Source organism: Nomascus leucogenys, chromosome 7b (assembly GCF_006542625.1).
Source record: "Nomascus leucogenys isolate Asia chromosome 7b, Asia_NLE_v1, whole genome shotgun sequence".
Classification (NCBI taxonomy): Eukaryota; Metazoa; Chordata; class Mammalia; order Primates; family Hylobatidae; genus Nomascus; species Nomascus leucogenys.
Window position 1 is genome coordinate 16932219 of NC_044387.1, and position 17001 is coordinate 16949219.

Sequence of the window (17001 nt, forward strand, 5' to 3'; positions counted from 1 at the left end):
AAAAGCAAAACACCTCAAGTTGGATAACAGGACCCTCAAAATGAGTCTGACAATATGATTTAAAACATTCCTAGCCAGAGATAAAAGAAGATAGTTTCAGAAATTAATGTGGCTGCACAGATAGAACCTATGTTTTAGGTAGGGTCCTTTTGGGTGCAAGTAACAAATTCACTTTGAGTTAACTTAAAAAATCAAACAAAGAGGAATGCATTTAAAGGTTTCTGGGACAAATTTAAAAACCCAAGGGCAGCTAAGCCTGTGTAGCTTGCTGTGAATCTCAAGCAACAAACTCAGATATACGAGAATATTGCATGGCTTTCTTTGATTAAAATCAACTTACATCTGGGTTTGATGCTCTCATTTTGCCAGGGTGGAGAGACACAAAATTTTGATTGTTTTGGAGACATCCTCACCCAACTTCATCCAAGAGGACACCGGAGAGCAGAGGAAGCCTCTCCAGCATTTGGTCAGCGGTCCAGAGTGTCCACACGTTGTTCCATTTTTCCTGCTGTTTTAGTCTGCATTTCAGATCTAGCAGCTCTACTACTTTCCTGCTATATGAGAAAGGATTCTATATTACCGAATGTGACAGTTAAAAACAAAATACCAATGACTCAACTAAGATACAAGTTTACTTCCCGGGCCAGGCACGGTGGCTCACGCCTGTAATCCCAGCACTTTGAGAGGCCGAGGCGGGTGGATCACTTGAGGTCAAGAGTTCGAGAACAGCCTGACCAACATGGTGAAATCCCATCTCTACTGAAAATACAAAAATTAGCCAGGCATGGTGGCAGACGCCTGTAATCCCAGTTACTAGGAAGGCTGAGGCAGGAGAATTGCTTGAACCTGGGGGATGGAGGTTGCAGTGAGCCAAGATCTCGCTGCTGCACTCCAGCCTGGGTGACGGAGTGAGACTCCGTCTCAAAAAAAAAAAAACAACATTGCTACAGGTAGACGATGCAGGGCTGGGACAGCTACTGTAGATTATTAGATATGAGCTCCTTTTATGTTACCACCTCCAGCCTCAGAATTCTGCTTCAAGGTCCAAGATAGTTTAAGGACCTTGAACTACAGACCAAGTAGAGAAAGAGAAGAAGAATGATACTATCAATAAACCTAGTAAGTGCTATGGACCAGAGACTGTCCTAAGTGCTTTACATATTTCATTACTTCTTCTAGCAACCCAGTGAGGCAGGTTCTATTATTGTCCCATTTAAGAATTGGAAATTGAACCACAGTGAGGTTGGGTGACTTGCTCAAGGTCACACAGCTTGTAAGTATCGGACCTGGAATTTAAACCCAGTCATTCTGGCTCTGGAGTCTATAGCCTTAGCTATCCCTCCTTTGAAAGGAGATGTCCCCACAGTGATATGTAGCACATTTGCTTAGCTCGGAGAAACTATATAAAATGGACAATGGCCAGACCATATCTGACAATGGAACTCTGACCCACCACCTCTGTAGCAACCAACCAAACCACAACCTCTTCGACAGTGGGCCTAGTATTGTCAGAGCTTGGTCAAAGACCGCCAGCTGTCCTAGTTTTTGTCCCCTGCTTCCAACACAGGCCTAACGAGGGAAATCCAAACATGCTCCCCAATCCAGTCACGCACCATGTCCCATTTCTAGTTGGCCCACCTCTAGCTTTCCCAGGCCAAAAACCTTCAATCAGAGCACTCCTGAAGCCTTGCCCTTTTTTTTCATAAGCTTTCCCACTCTTCGGCCTGCCTTTGAGTCCCTGCCAAATGCACGTGGTGGTGGCTGCTTTCATTGCTGTAGCAAGCTCTGAAGAAACAGCCTGTTTGCTCCCACTTTGGGTAGCTTTCACTTATTCCCACACATCTCATTGGCTAGAACTTGGTGACATAACCAAACCTTGCTAAAAGGAGGCTGGGAAGTGTAGTCTTTTACATAGGTGGCCAGCTAAAGATTTGGCGTTCTTTTACTAAAAAAAACGAAGAAGGAAAGAATGAAAATTGGGAAGAAGCTATCAGTGTTGGTCATACCCACCAACCCCTGGGCATAGGGACCTTTGGCAAAGCATGCCAGCCAGGCCCTGCTTTCTCAGACTCAGGAGGCAGCCTTCCCCACCAAGGTGCAGCCCCGTCCTCAGACACTGCTGCACGAGGTGCTGCTCTTTCTGCAAAGGAGTCTCACTCTGTCGCCCAGGCTGGAGTGCAATGGCGCAATCTTGGCTCACTGCAACCTCTGCCTTGATTCTCCTGCCTCAGCCTCCCAAGTAGCTAAGATTACAGGCGACCGCCACCACACCCAGCTAATGTTTGTATTTTTAGTAGAGACAGGGTTTCACCATGTTGGCCAGGCTGGTCTCAAACTCCTGACCTTAAGTGACCCTCCCACCTGGGCCTCCCAAAGGGCTGGAATTACAGGCATGAGCCATGTAATCTCTGTTCTTCACCTAGTCTATTTCCTCCCAACATACTTACGGTCTCAGAGGCTTTCCTCCATCTTCTTTCACCCTCTGAGACACGTAGTACTATTCTTTAATTAGTTTAGGGCCTGGGGGAAAAACAAGGGTAATAAAAATGACTTGCACTTATTAGTTCCCTTATGATATGATTATAATTGTTCTAAGAACTTTATGTTTTTAATCAATTTAATTGTCACAACAATCCTACAGGCAGGATAATAGGCAGCATTATTCTTATTTTATCTACGAGCAAACAGAGTGGCTAAGTAGCTTTCTCAGGGTCTCATAGCCTGGCTCGCTGTCTCCACTTGACATGTCTGTTCACTCTCCTTTCAACAATTCATTTTGTATAATCCAGTTACATTCCACTTCACACCTTCTGAGCCCATAATCTCCCCATTCTTTTTTTTTTTTTTTTTGAGACCGAGTCTCGCTCTGTCACCCAGGCTGGAGTGCAGTGGCGCGATCTCGGCTCACTGCAAGCTCCGCCTCCCGGGTTCACGCAATTCTCCTGCCTCAGCCTCCCAAGTAGCTGGGACTACAGGCGCCTGTCACTACGCCCAGCTAATTTTTTGTATTTTTAGTAGAGACGGGGTTTCACTGCGTTAGCCAGGATGGTCTCAATCTCCTGACCTCGTGATCTGCCAGCCTCGGCCTCCCAAAGGGCTGGGATTACAGGCGTGAACCACCGCGCCCAGCCTATAATCTCCCCATTCTAATGACCAGCCCAGACTAAAAATGCCAATTCAGTCTCAGCTCCAAATTGCTGGGAGAAAGAGTCTGATTCCCCGTTTGTCTACCAAACTTTGGTCAAAGAGCATGATGATGTTACACAAACCCTAAATCTAGCAGTGGGCTCTCAGAAAAAGGGAGTGACCCCAAAGAGTGTCTCCTAAACTCTGTTCTTTAAGCATTTGTAAAGAATACGATGGAATTCATAGCCAAAAAGAAAAACTAACAAAGAATTACATGAACCCAAAAGAATGTTGCTTGGAAGAGCAGAGGCTGACAAAGTTGTAAATAACACCACCAACAAACAAAGGAAGGTACATGTCTTTGGGCAAATGTTAGAATGTTAAAACTTAAAAGGCAGAAAAATAAATGACTCAATTCCTACTTTGCTTTACTGCCAAAGGGACCAATTCCTAACTATAAATGGTAGAAAAGCTATCTTTACAAGGACACTTCCCTAAAGATAGAAGATAATAATAAGAGAACGTTTAATATGCTTTAAATGAATTCAAATTCCCGGGACCAGAATAATTACATCTCAGGGCACAGAATGTATTAATAAAATGCATGCATATTGATGAAGTCAACATTACTACTCATTAAGAAATGATGGAGAAGGAGAGTTAGGCTGGAAGACTAGAGTAAGGTAAATATGGATTTGTTTTACCAACAAGGAAAAAAGGAGGGATTCTAGATATATATTAATGAGTTTGAAATGGGGGGGAATGAAGGAATTATCATTAAAAAGATGGCTTATAAGTATTTATAACTTAAAATAATTATTAGGAGTTAGCAAAGGTTTATTTGATTAATTAACTCATTCATGAAACATTTGTTGAGTATGCAGTATATCCCAGATATAGAGGTAATAAAAAATTTATAAGATTTAGCTTTGCCATCCATCTAGTAGCCTTTACTAACAAAAGGTCAGGACAAACGTAGTGTCACTTTCTTTTCTGTTGCTTTTGCCAGCTAAGTAGAACATTGAGTTGCATTTAGACTTCAGCAAGCTCTGTGAGATGGATTCTAATAGTTTATGGACCAGACGGAGATATATGGACTGTCTGGTAGTTGTTAAATGTTCACTCAACGGGGTAGATCACCATAGACAGAGGTTATTGTATAATTGTCAGTCTTACCATAGTTTGCACTTCTTTATGAGCCAGGCATATTGTTCCCCAAACAGTGAGAAAGATTGAGCTGAAAGACTGTGCAAATTCCCATCACCAAAGTTGGACAGCTGTGGCAGAAACTGATCTGGCAATAGAGGCTTGCAATGGGGTTTGAAAGAAGCTAAATAATAGCACCTCTTTTTCCAACTTAATTTACCAAAGGGTGAGAGATATAAAAATAACAAGCAAAGGGAAAACCAAAATGCCACCTTTATTACCAAGAGTTGCTATTGATAAGTGTAACACATCTTCAGGCCAGGAGAATCTTTAGTACTAGAATTAGGCATATATATCCACCATGTCACAGGAAGTGTTGAATCATGTCCAGATTGCCCATGTGACAACAGAACCTATTTCATGTTTGGCATGATCCCAAGAAAAAAACAGAGCAGGAAGTCACTGGCTGATGCATACCCAATTTCTTCTCCAAAAAATCACAAATCAGATAAACAAAAATAGTTAAGTACAGGTGTGTTTCACTAGTTGAGCTCCCTCCACAGAGAAAGAGCCATCAGGAGTAAAGAAGAGGCATGTCTTTCTTAACGATGAGCTCCAGAATGGACACATGGGTGTTCCACATCCAAAAGAACACAGTAGTCTATCTTACTGCCAAAGTTGGAAGCAGTTGGCTCTAGGATATCAAATAAGGCCAGTAGTGTAGGGTGTCAAGGGCCCAGGTATTGAGCACAGTAAGAGATAAGATTGACTACCAAACATTTGAGGAATAAATTGTACCAATTCCCTATAATCTCTTTCAGAGGATGGAAACAGAGGGAATACCTTCTACATCATTCTGTGAGGCAAGCATGACCCTAATACCAAAACCAGAAAAAGCCATTACAAGAAAAGAAAACTACAGACCAATATCTCCCATGAACATAAATGCAAAAATCCTGAACAAAATATTGGCAAATCGAATTAATCAACACATAAAAAGAATTGTACACTATCAAGTAAGATTTATCCCAGCTGTACAAGGCTGATTCAATATTTGAAATCAATTAATCCATTACATCAATAAGCCAGGGAAGAAAAATTACATGATCATATAAGTAGATGAATAACAGGCATTTGACAGAATCCAAAAGTCAATCATGATTAAAAGTCTCGTAAAGTATGAATAGAGATGAATTTCCTCAACTTGATGAAGAATACAAAAAACCTACAGCTAATATCACATGTAGTGGTGAGAAATTTAAAGCTCTTTCACTAAAATCAGGAAGGATATCTCCTGTACTACTTTTCAGCAGCATACTGGCATTACTAGTGAATGTAATAAGACAAGAAATAAAATTGTTTTTGTTCACAGATAACATGATTGTCTGTGTAGAAAATCCAAAAGAACTGACAAAAAACTCATGGAACTAATAAGCAATTAGAGCAAGGTTGCAGGATGCCAGGTTAATGTATAAACATCAATTGCTTTCTTGCATATCAGCAATGAACAAGTGGGATTTTAAATTAAAAACACAAGACTATTCACATTAACACCTTTAAAATGAAATAGGTAAAAATCTAACAAAATAATGCATAAGGTCTATATAAGGGCAACTATAATGATGAATGACATCAAAGAACTAAATAAATGGAGAGATATGTACATGAATAGGAAGACAATGTTATCAAGATATCAGACCTTCCTAACTTTATCTGTAGGTTCAATGCAGTTCAAATTCAAATCCCAGCAAATTTATTATGTGAATATTGGCAAACTGATTCTAAAGTTTATATGAGGAGCAAAAGACCCAGAATAGCCAACATGATATTGAAAGAGAAAAATGAAGTTGGAAGACTGACACTATCTGACTTGAAGGACTTATCATAAAGTGATAGTAATCAAGACACTGTGGAATTGGTGAAAGAACGACTATATCAGTGGAACAGAATAGAAAGCCCAGAAATAAACCCACATGAATATAGTCAGCTGATCTTTGACAGAGGAGCAAATACAATACAACAGAGCAAAAATAGTCTTTTCAATAAACATTACTGAAACAACTGGACATCCACATGCAAAAAAAACATCTAGACTTATACCCTTCACAAAAATTAACTCAAAGTGGATCATAGACCTAAATGTAAAACCCAGAACTATAGAACTCCCAGAAGGTAACATAGGAGAAAACCTAGATGATCTTGGGTATAGTAATGACTTTTAGATACGACACCAAAGGCACGATCTGTGGAAGAAATAACTAATAGGCTAGACTTCATTAAAATAGAAAACTGCTCTGTGAAAGACAATATCAAGATAATGAGAAGACAAGCCACAGACTGGGAGAATATATTTGCAAAAGACACATCGGATAAGAAACAGCTAACCAAAGTATAAAAAGAACACTTAACACTCAGCAATAAGAAAAAAAGCAACCAGCTTAGTAAATGTGCCAAAGACCTTAACAGACATCTCACCAAAATATGCAGATGGTAAATAAACATATAAAAATATGCTCTACATCATATGTCATCAGAGAAATGCAAATTAAAACAACAATGATATGCCACTACACAGCTATTAGAATGGCCAAAATCTGGAACATTGGCAAGGATGAGGTGCAATAGGAACTCTCATTTATTGCTGTTGGAATGCAAAATGGTACAGCTACTTTGATTTGACAGTTTGACAGCCTCTTATAAAACTAAACACACTCTTATCATATGATCCAGCAATTACACTCCTTGGTATTTACCCAAGGGAGTTGAAAACTTATGTCCACACGAAAACCTGCAAGAGGATGTTTATAACGGTTTTATTCGAAATTGCCAAAACTTGGAAGCAACCAAGATATCCTTCAGTAGGTAAATGGATACAGAAACTGTGGTCCATCCTGACAATGGGATATTATTCAGCTCTGAAAAGAAATGAGCTATTAAGCCATGAAAAGGCACGGAGGAGCCTTAAATGCACATTTTACTAAGTAAAAGATGCCAGTCTGAAAAGTCTATGCACTGTATGATTCCAACTGTATGGCATTCTGGAAAAGGCAAAACTGTGGAGATAGTAAAACGATCAGGGGTTGTCAGAGGTTGTGGAGGGAGACTTGGGAGTTGACTACACAGAGGAATTTTAGAGCAGTGGAAATACTCTATATGATACTATAATGGTGGACACATGTTATTATACATTTTTCCAGACCCACAGAATGGACCACACCAAGAGTGAACTCTAAACTATGCACTGTGGGTGATTATGACACGTTAATGTTGGTTCATCAATTGTAACCAACGGACCACTGTGGTGGGCTGTGCTGATAGAAAGTCTACACGTGGCCGGGCGTGTTGGCTCACGCCTCTAATCCCAGCACTTTGGGAAGCTGAGGTGGGTGGATCATGGTCAGGAGGTCAGGAGTTCAAGACCAGCCTGGCCAAGATGGTGAAACCATGTCTCTACTAAAAATACACACAAAAAAATTAGCTAGATGTGGTGGCACGCATCTGTAGTCCCAGCGACTCAGGAGGCTGAGGCAGGAAAATTGATTGAACCTGGGAGGCAGAGGTTGCAGTGAGCCAAGATCGCACCACTGCACTTCAGCCTGGGTGACAGAGCAAGACTCCATCTCAAAAAAAAAAAAAAAAAAAAAAAGTCTACAAGTGTTGGGGAAGGTGGCGTATGGAAACTCTCTGTATCTTTCTCTCTGAATTTCGCTGTGAACCTAAAACTGCTCTTAAAAAATAAAGACTTGAAAAAAGAAGAAATCAGATTGAGTCATGAGTCAAACCTCAGTTATGAGGTTCCGATCTTGGCAAAAGGAAACGGCAAGAATGAGTACTATTGTTAAATTTGTCAGGAGTCAAATTTATCTGTGATTCAGGGTAAATTCCCTGGTCCGGGGTCGGAGGCTTTCAGAAGAAGGAGAAACCTAGTCAGAATTTCTAGAATAGTGTTTCTCAGTTCCTCAGCATTTCCAGACCAGCTCACAGGCATCTGTTTCAGGCAAGGCACCAGTCAGGTTATCTATGTCTAGCTTGGTAATGAATAGCTTGAGACATATGTCCAGGCTCCACAATCAGTACACTGCCTTGTTTTTTATCCCACCAATATTGGAAGATTCCCATTCATACTTATAAGAACATTTAGATAATTATTGATATTCAAATGAAACATTGACACAGAAAGAATAGATTTATCAGTGAAGATTATTGTCCATATTTCATTAGACGTAAACACAGCACATGCAACGTTTTAGCTTTCAGCTAATCTTTCAACTTGAAAGATGAATATCAATCAATTATTTGGTTGAATGTGTCTCTGGAAAATATTTTTACGTGATCTGTGGCAGCATTTGGATGTGATTTTTCAAACATCATCAATAATATATCATTAGTTTCTTTCACTGACAAAGGAAGAAAATTATCAGCTATGACTGACAAATTTCTTCACAGCTTGGTCTTCTTAAGACATTCTAATATTGTGTCCTGAATATTATAAATTATACTCCTTTAGCTTTGAAATGATAGATTCAGTTTATTCTAGATACTGACTACAATTTTGAAATGTATCAATCCATTCTAAGTAATTGAAGTAATTAAATCACAAAGAAATGTTTCCTTTTTATGCCTAACTTTTTTTTAAAAAAGAACATTTTGGTTTTTTTGATGAACCACTGTGTGCCAGTATTTTAAAAGTAGAGTTTTATGTTCACTGACCTTTTCTTAACATATCACACTGAAAAGATACACACACACACACACACACACACATATACTGGCTGCAATTCTCTCATAGTAAAAATTTTCACAGTGTCTTTCAACCTTAGATCAAAATTGGGAGACATATTGTTGGCTACTGATTATTCTCTGTGAATACAATGCTAGAGAAAATTTATGTGTACTGTTGGCATAGATCCCAGCACATTTTGTGCTGTTCTTCTCATGGCTCACAAAATCACTTTAATTTTTTTAAAGGCTTTTCTTGTGCCACAGGCTTTCAGTGATAAAAAGTTGCTGACCACACTCTGTCACATATACATTACACATATTTGATAAATTGATTCATACTCTGCATATCAGTGGTTTAATCCAAATGTAAAGCAAAATATATGCTGGAAATTCATGCTTAATAATTTCTCTTCAGTTTTTAAATTTTATTATTTATTTATTTTTTAGATGGAGTCTCGCTCTGGCACCCAAGCTGGAGTGCAGTGGTGCGATCTTGGCTCACTGCCACCTCCACCTCTTGGGTTCAATCTATTCTCTGGCCTCAACCTCCTGAGTAGCTGGGATTACAGGTGCACACCACCATGCCTGGATAATTTTTGTATTTTTGGTGGAGACAGGGTTTCGCCACGTTGGCCAGACTGGTGTCGAACTCCTGACCTCAGGTGATCCACCCCCCTCAGCCTCCCAAAGTGCTAGGATTAAAGGGGTGAGCCACCGCACCTGGCCACTTTATAAAATCACTGACAGTACATAATATCCCAAAGTGTTACTTGATTAAGGAATTTGGCAAAATTTCCATAAAAGCTTTGACTAGTATGGTGGGGTTTTCAGCAATAGTGTGATTTGTACATGTTTTGAATGATGTCTCTGCAGTTTTGGACTCTTCTACACTTGAACATAAAATTCTCATATCACCCTAAAAAGCATTATTTGGTGGAAGGACTTGAGGAAAGAACTTTACTGGATTTCCAAAGAGGTTGCTATTTTATTTTAAAATGGTGCATTTCTATGGCTACAGCAGTATTCGCAAGATTTCAAGATTGACAGTTCCCTGAGCAGCAGAAGCCAGTGAATTGCAAGTTCAATAAAACACATTTTCAGATACTTCATATTATCTTTTTATTGACACTTTTCATTTTTTTGGATGAATTCTATTTGTTTGTTTGTTTGTTTTTGTTTTTGAGATGGAGTCTCACTCTGTCGCCCAGGCTGAAGTGCAGTGGCGCGATCTCGGCTCACCACAACCTCTGCCTCCCAGGTTCAAGTGATTCTCCTGCCTCAGCCTCCCAAGTAGCTGGGATTACAGGCACCTGCCACCACGCCCAGCTAATTTTTTTGTATTTTTAGTAGAGATGGGGTTTCACCATCTCAGCCAGGCTGGTCTTGAACTCCTGACCTCGTGATCCATCTGCCTTGGCCTTCCAAAGTGCTGGGATTACAGGCGTGAGCCACCACGCCTGGCCAGATGAATATTTTTTACTCTATATTGTAGGAATACTTTTCTACAATTTATACTTACAATATCATTACTATTTTCATTACTTTTATGTTTTAAATAACTAAGCCAATGGTACATTTTTTAAAGAACATTTTGGATCATAATATAGCACAATATAGTAAAATGAAAAGTTAATAAAGAAAAGCAACCACACTAATTATATGAATGATGTAGAATTTTATAGGATGGCTTTGTGGTATGCATAAAACTTTTAAGAATGTAATGATTTTAAGAAACATTGAGATTTCTATAAACATTATAACAAATTCTAATTAATTTCAAATATATGAACAAAATTATTTCCTCGCTTTTATTTCTGACACTGCCAAACTACCTGCAAACCACTTACTATTTCACGTGGAGTGTATATTCTCGGCACACAGATGGAAATGATGAGTTAGGGGAAGAGGAGATCAGGACGTGGAATGGGATGTGCCATGCCAGGAGTGGATCAGCATGTCATCTTAGCTCCCTAGTCAGAGGCAGAAGAGAGACCTAAAGGCATAACGGGGCCACCAAATCACAGAGTCTGAAAGCAAGACTTAACTATAAGCCTTGCCACTGGCCGGGCACCGTGGCTCATGCCTGTAATCCCAACACTTTGGGAGGCCAAAGCGGGCAGATCACCTGAGGTCAGGAGTTCGAGACCAGCCTGACCAACACGGAGAAACCCTGTCTCTACTAAAAATACAAAATTAGCTGGGTGTGGTGGTGCATGCCTGTATTCCCAGCTACTCGGGAGGCTGAGGCAGGAGAATCGCTTGAACCTGGGAGGCAGAGGTTGTGGTGAGCCGAGATGACACCATTGCACTCCAGTCTGGGCAACAAGAGCAAAACTCAGCCTCAAAAAAAAAAAAAAAAAAAAAAAAAAAGCCCGTTGCTGATAAGGGATGGGAGAAGATAGTTGAATCTTGTTTCAGCTTAGATCTTCTCAGGAGCTTGAGAGGGGTGAAAGCTGACAGTGGCTCCAGATTCCTTAACACAGAGTCAGCAGAAGCAAAGGAACTAAAGTAGGGCTATGATCTATTATCAGAACCCCAGATGTATTCACAGAAGGGAAGCTTAGCACACTCACTGGGTAAGATCTAATGGTGAATGACAAAAACAGGACTCCAGATTATCCTAGCAAACGAACACAAGAACAGAAAACCAAACACTGCATGTTCTCACTCATAAGTGGGAGTTGAACAATGAGATCACATGGACACAGGGAGGGGAACATCACACACCGGGGCCTGTCAGGGGGTTGGGGGCTAGGGGAGGGATAGCATTAGGAGAAATACTTAATGTAGGTGACGGGTTGATGGGTGCAGCAAACCACCGTGGCATGTGTATACCTATGTAACAAACATGCACATTCTGCACATATATCCCAGAACTTAGAGTATAATTTAAAAAACATATTAAAAAAGATTATCCCAACAGACTAGAATGATGTGTCTAAATCAACTAAGTAAATTTGCATCGGATGAAAATGTGTGTGTGTAGGTTCTAAAAAATCAGTTGTGTAAGTGTAGATTGGAAGGAGACCCAAATGGACAGAGTTCTTATGAGAACAAAAGGGAGGATAGTTGTAGCACCACAAATTCAATTGTGCCAGTTCAGTCTCTAGAGCATTAATGCAACTCTACATTAATGCAGGCTACATTAATAATCATGTTCAGGCATAGATATGTGATAAAGTAATGATAATAATAATGGCTTATCATTTCACAATACGGTTTTAGCAAAACATTTTCATCCTCTGTGTGTTTTTTCCTATTTCAGTTTGCATTATTTGGTCCAAAGTGTGGTAGTTCTTATTGTCACTTTTTAAAAGATGGTGGCACTTTAAGAGTTGTTTTAATGAGGTCATCATACAGAAATGAGATTAGATATGAGAAGCCAGCACAGAGCCTGGCACACAGTAGGAAGCTCAGTAAATGACAGTAGAATCTGAATGAGTTAAATCCATAGGGATAAATGGGAGTAGAGGATAACATTTACCTAAATCATTTTATCCAATTGAATCTTCCTGATAACTCCATAAGCTTGGTTTCACATTCTCATCACCTAGCTAACTGCTCTATACCCTTAAGGACTTACTTTAGATGTCGCTTCTCAGGGCAAGTCTTCAAAGCTTTCCACCGCAATTCCCAAAGTTAGATGTTATATACAAAATGTTTATTTAGAAACAGAATGCTTGTTCCCCAGTGCTGCAAATAAATAGCACTCAAACGTAAATTTAATTCTCTCAGCAAGGCCATTTTTACTTTCTGCAGAAAGGGTGCTCATCGCAGATGGAACAATGGCGAGAGCACACCTGAACAAGGGAGGGAAGCAATTTTTATTCCTTATGCAGTTTGTCCTTGCTGCTGTGTCCTGTCTCCATTGGCTGGAGCCAGACCTCACAATTTAAACTAAAACCCGATTGGCTAACAGTTTAAAACTTTTCTAAATAGGTAAAAGTAATGGAAAGACAAAGGAAAAGAGGAAGTTGCTTATGCCAAACAGGGAAGGGGCATAGGCTGCAAGCTGGAACGTGCCTGTGAGCATATTTAACAGCTACATAGGATAGGGCTTAACAAAGAGTTACTAGCACAAAGGAAGGAGGCTTGAAGGAAGTTAAGTCTTTAAAAGAAACTATTATTTCTGCTGGGCACAGTGGCTCAAACCTGTAATCCCAGCACTTTGGGAGGCTGAGGCGGGTGGATCAGGAGGTCAGGAGTTCGAGACCATCCTGGCTAACACAGTGAAACCCCGTCTCTACTAAAAATACAAAAAATTAGCCGGGCATGGTGGCAGGCGCCTGTAGTCCCAGCTACTCGGGAGGCTGAGGCAGGAGAATGGCGTGAACCCAGGAGGCAGAGCTTGCAGTGAGCCAAGATTGCACCACTGCACTCCAGCCTGGGTGACAGAGCAAGACTCCATCTCAAAAAAATAAATAAATAAATAAATATAAATAAAAAGAAACTGTTATTTCTAACACTTACGATTTATTCTTTAATAAGAAGGGAAGCTTTGAAGAGAAACTTTTTACTTTCTACATTAGATAACTCTGTTCCATGCCTCTGTTTAATTCTGTAATTTCCACCTCAGGGCACCTGTCTCAGTTTCGTGTTATGCTTGTTTCGTTATTATTACTCCCATTGGATTCCATGCTTTATGCAGGTGGCAACTATGTCTGTTTTTTTCCATGTTATTTCCCTAGTACCTTAGACAATGCTTGGTTAAAATAACAGTGCTTAATAAAGATTGTTTAAACGAATGAATGAATAAAATTGAGATTCAGCGTGTTTGAGACGTTAAAAATCTCACAGTCTGCAAGGAGTAGGTGCCCAGAACAACACTCAAATGGTTTGGGAACTATGTCCTGTGCATTTCGCTTAGGAAAGACCTAAATTTCTTCAAATCCTTGAAAGTCTGTCATGTAGAAGAAGGAGTCGACTTATTCTATATTACTTCAGTCAACAAGTCTGTATCTCATTACCTACAGAGCAGGGGATTTAAACTCCAAATACTTTTTTAAAAAATTGAATGTTACTGTCTAACAATGGCATTTAGTCCATCTGCAGTTAGTCATCATTGGATGCTTTCGAGAAAAATCAAGTAACCACCTGTGAAAAATGCTGGGAAAAGATTTCTGAAGTTGGAGGAAGTAGGGAACCAACAACATAAAAAAATTTTTAATTGTGATAAAATACACATAAAAATTTACCATCTTAACCGTTTGTAAACGTACAGTTTAGTAGTACTAAGTATATTCACGTGTTGTGCAACAGTTCTTCAGAACATTTTCATCTTGCAAAACTGAAACCCTACACCCATTGAACAACTACTCCCTGTTTTAGTCCCTGGTATACCCATCCTTCTTCTTCCTGTTTCTACAGACACTTCTTATAAGTGCTATCATATGGTATTTATCCTTTTGTGACTGGCTTATTTCACTTAGTATAGTGTTCTCGACACCCATCCATACTGTAGCATGTGTCGGAATTTCCTTTTAGTACAGAAGGTTATTTCATTATATGTACACTGTATACCGCATTCTGTTTATCCATTAATCAGTAAACATTTAGATTGCTTCTGCCTTTCAACTATTGTAAATACTACTGCTATTAACATGGGTGTACAAATATCTCTTTAAGACCCAGGCTGGGCGCAGTGGCTGACACCTGTAATCCCAGCACTTTGGGAGGCCAAGGCGGGTGGATTACTTGAGGTCATGAGTTTGAGACTAGCCTGCCCAACATGGTAAAACCCCATCTCTACTAACAACTCAAAAATTAGCCAGGCGGTAGTGGTGCACACCTGTGTATCCCAGCTACTTGAGAGGCTGAGGAAGGAGAATCACTTGAGCCTGGGAGGTGGAGATTGCAGTGAGCCAAGATCGCACCACTGCACTCCAGTCTAGGCAATAGAGTGAGATCCTGTCTCAAAAACAAACAAACAAAGCAAAACAAACTGTGCTTTCAATTCTTTTGGATATATACCGAGAAGTAGAATTGCCAGATCATATGATAATTCTATTTTAAAAATTTTAAGAAATTACTATTCTGTTTTCCATAGTGGCTGCACCACTTTACATTCCCACAAACAGTGCACAAGGGTTCTAATTCCTCCACTCTTTGCCAATACTTGTTATTTTCATTGTTTTAAACAGTAACCACCCTAATGGGTGTGAGGAAACACATCATTGTGGTTTTGATTTACATTTTCATAATGATTAGTGCTGTTGAGCAACACCCAATGTAATCACAAGGGCTCTTATAAGTGGAAGAGAGGGGAGAAAAATAGTATGTGAGAGTGACGCAATGTGAGAAAAACTAGGTGGGCCTTGCCGACTTTGAAGATAAAAGAGGCCAAAAGCCAAGGAATGTGGGCAGCCTCTAAAAGCTGGAAAAGGCAAAAGATGAATTATCCCTAGAGCCTCCAGAAGGAAATGCAACTCTGCTGACTTTAATAACTAAGATTGATTTTGGACTTCTGGCCTCCAAAACTAAAAGGTAATAAGTTTGTATTGTGTTAAGCCACCAAGTTGTGGTCATTTGTTACAGCAGCAATAGGGAACTAATACTGTATAACATTGTTATCCTATTTTAGATATAAGTAAACTAAAGTTTTATGAGGTCAAATAAATTCACCAAGATCACACAGCTCATGAGTGATAGAGTTGGAATTCCAACGCTGTTCCATTCCATTTCAAAACCTAGGTGCTCTGCCACCTCCCTTAGTATGATCTGCTGCTTGGGGAGAATTTGATCTTCTACATAGCTAACAGAGTCTCTGAGGTTAGCTGAATTATGATGCCATACACCTGCAAAATAGGAAATACAAGAGGTCTTCAAAAAGTTCATGAATTAATGAAAAATGTGTATTATATAAAATGCATGGGTTTCAATTTTTGCATCAAAATAAACTCATACTAACCTGTTACAACATGTCTGAACAGGATCTAGTTTGAGGCACTAGGAAAGATAAGATGGCCGGGTATGGTGGCTCACGCCTGGAATCCCAGCACTTTGGGAGGCTGAGGTAGGTGGATCAGCTGAGGTTGGGAGGTCGAGAGCAGCCTGGCCAACATGATGAAGCCCTGTCTCTACTAAAAATACAAAAAAATTAGCCAGGCATGGTGGCAGGAGCCTGTAATCCCAACTACTTGGCAGGCTGAGGCCGGAGAATCACTTGAACCCAGGAGGTGGAGGTTGCAGTGAGCCGAGATTGCGCCACCACACTCCAGCCTGGGCAACAAGAGTGAAACTCCATCTCAAAAATAAAAAAAAATTAAAAAAAAAAAGAAAGATAAGACATCAGTTTGAAAAGAGCTCCTATCAAAGCAACACGAATCCAACTAGAATGGAAGCAAGGACAAACATCAAATTGATAGTAAAGCTTGGGTGGAAGAATGGTGAAATCATTCATGATTTCAAAAAGTTTATGGGGACAATGCCCCAAAGAAATTAGCAGTTTACAGATTGGGACACCACAGTCTCTGGGAAGCCTAATTCAGCCAACTCCATCGGAGGCAAATCATGGTACCACAGGCTGTAGCCTCCAGCATGTGGCATGTGGCTCCTCCTTCTCAGGGCACTGGGCACCTGGGCAGACAAAGCCAGAAAAGCCTAGAACAGGATGCAGAGTGGTAACATTAGAGCGCCACCTTGTCATGCTGGCCACTGGGTGGCAGGGGCCGGTTTCAGTGAAGGTACTCACACCCACACTTCAAAGTCCAGCCTCTCCTTTTAGCGCAAGCTGGCCAGGAACTGGGGCCTGGAGTGGGGACCGCAGACACCACAGTGCCCGGGCTTCCCACTCCACAGGAACCGCAGCACCCACCCTGGCTGCGCTCCTCGGGAAGCAGGAGCAGCAGAAACTCAACCCCAGCCAGCCCTCCCCACCCATGTGCCGGTTCCCTTTCCTGATGCCTCCTCCACCCACAGGGCCCTGTAGCCTCGTGGTGTCCACTACTGCGTGCCCGGGGGTCCCAGGCGGTCTCTGCAACACAGAGTAAGAGGAGGCGGGTCCAGGAA

At 40.6% G+C, this 17001-nt stretch overlaps 1 long non-coding RNA gene across 1 annotated transcript; it reads right to left on the reverse strand.

Moving 5' to 3' along the window:
* Nucleotides 1-342: 342 nt before the first annotated feature.
* LOC115835957 lies at nucleotides 343-15931 on the reverse strand. The gene is made up of 4 exons (XR_004030933.1): nucleotides 15902-15931; nucleotides 15616-15788; nucleotides 2448-2520; nucleotides 343-554 (listed from the first exon to the last, which is right to left on the reverse strand). It is a non-coding gene; the product is annotated as an uncharacterized LOC115835957 (long non-coding RNA).
* Nucleotides 15932-17001: the final 1070 nt, after the last annotated feature.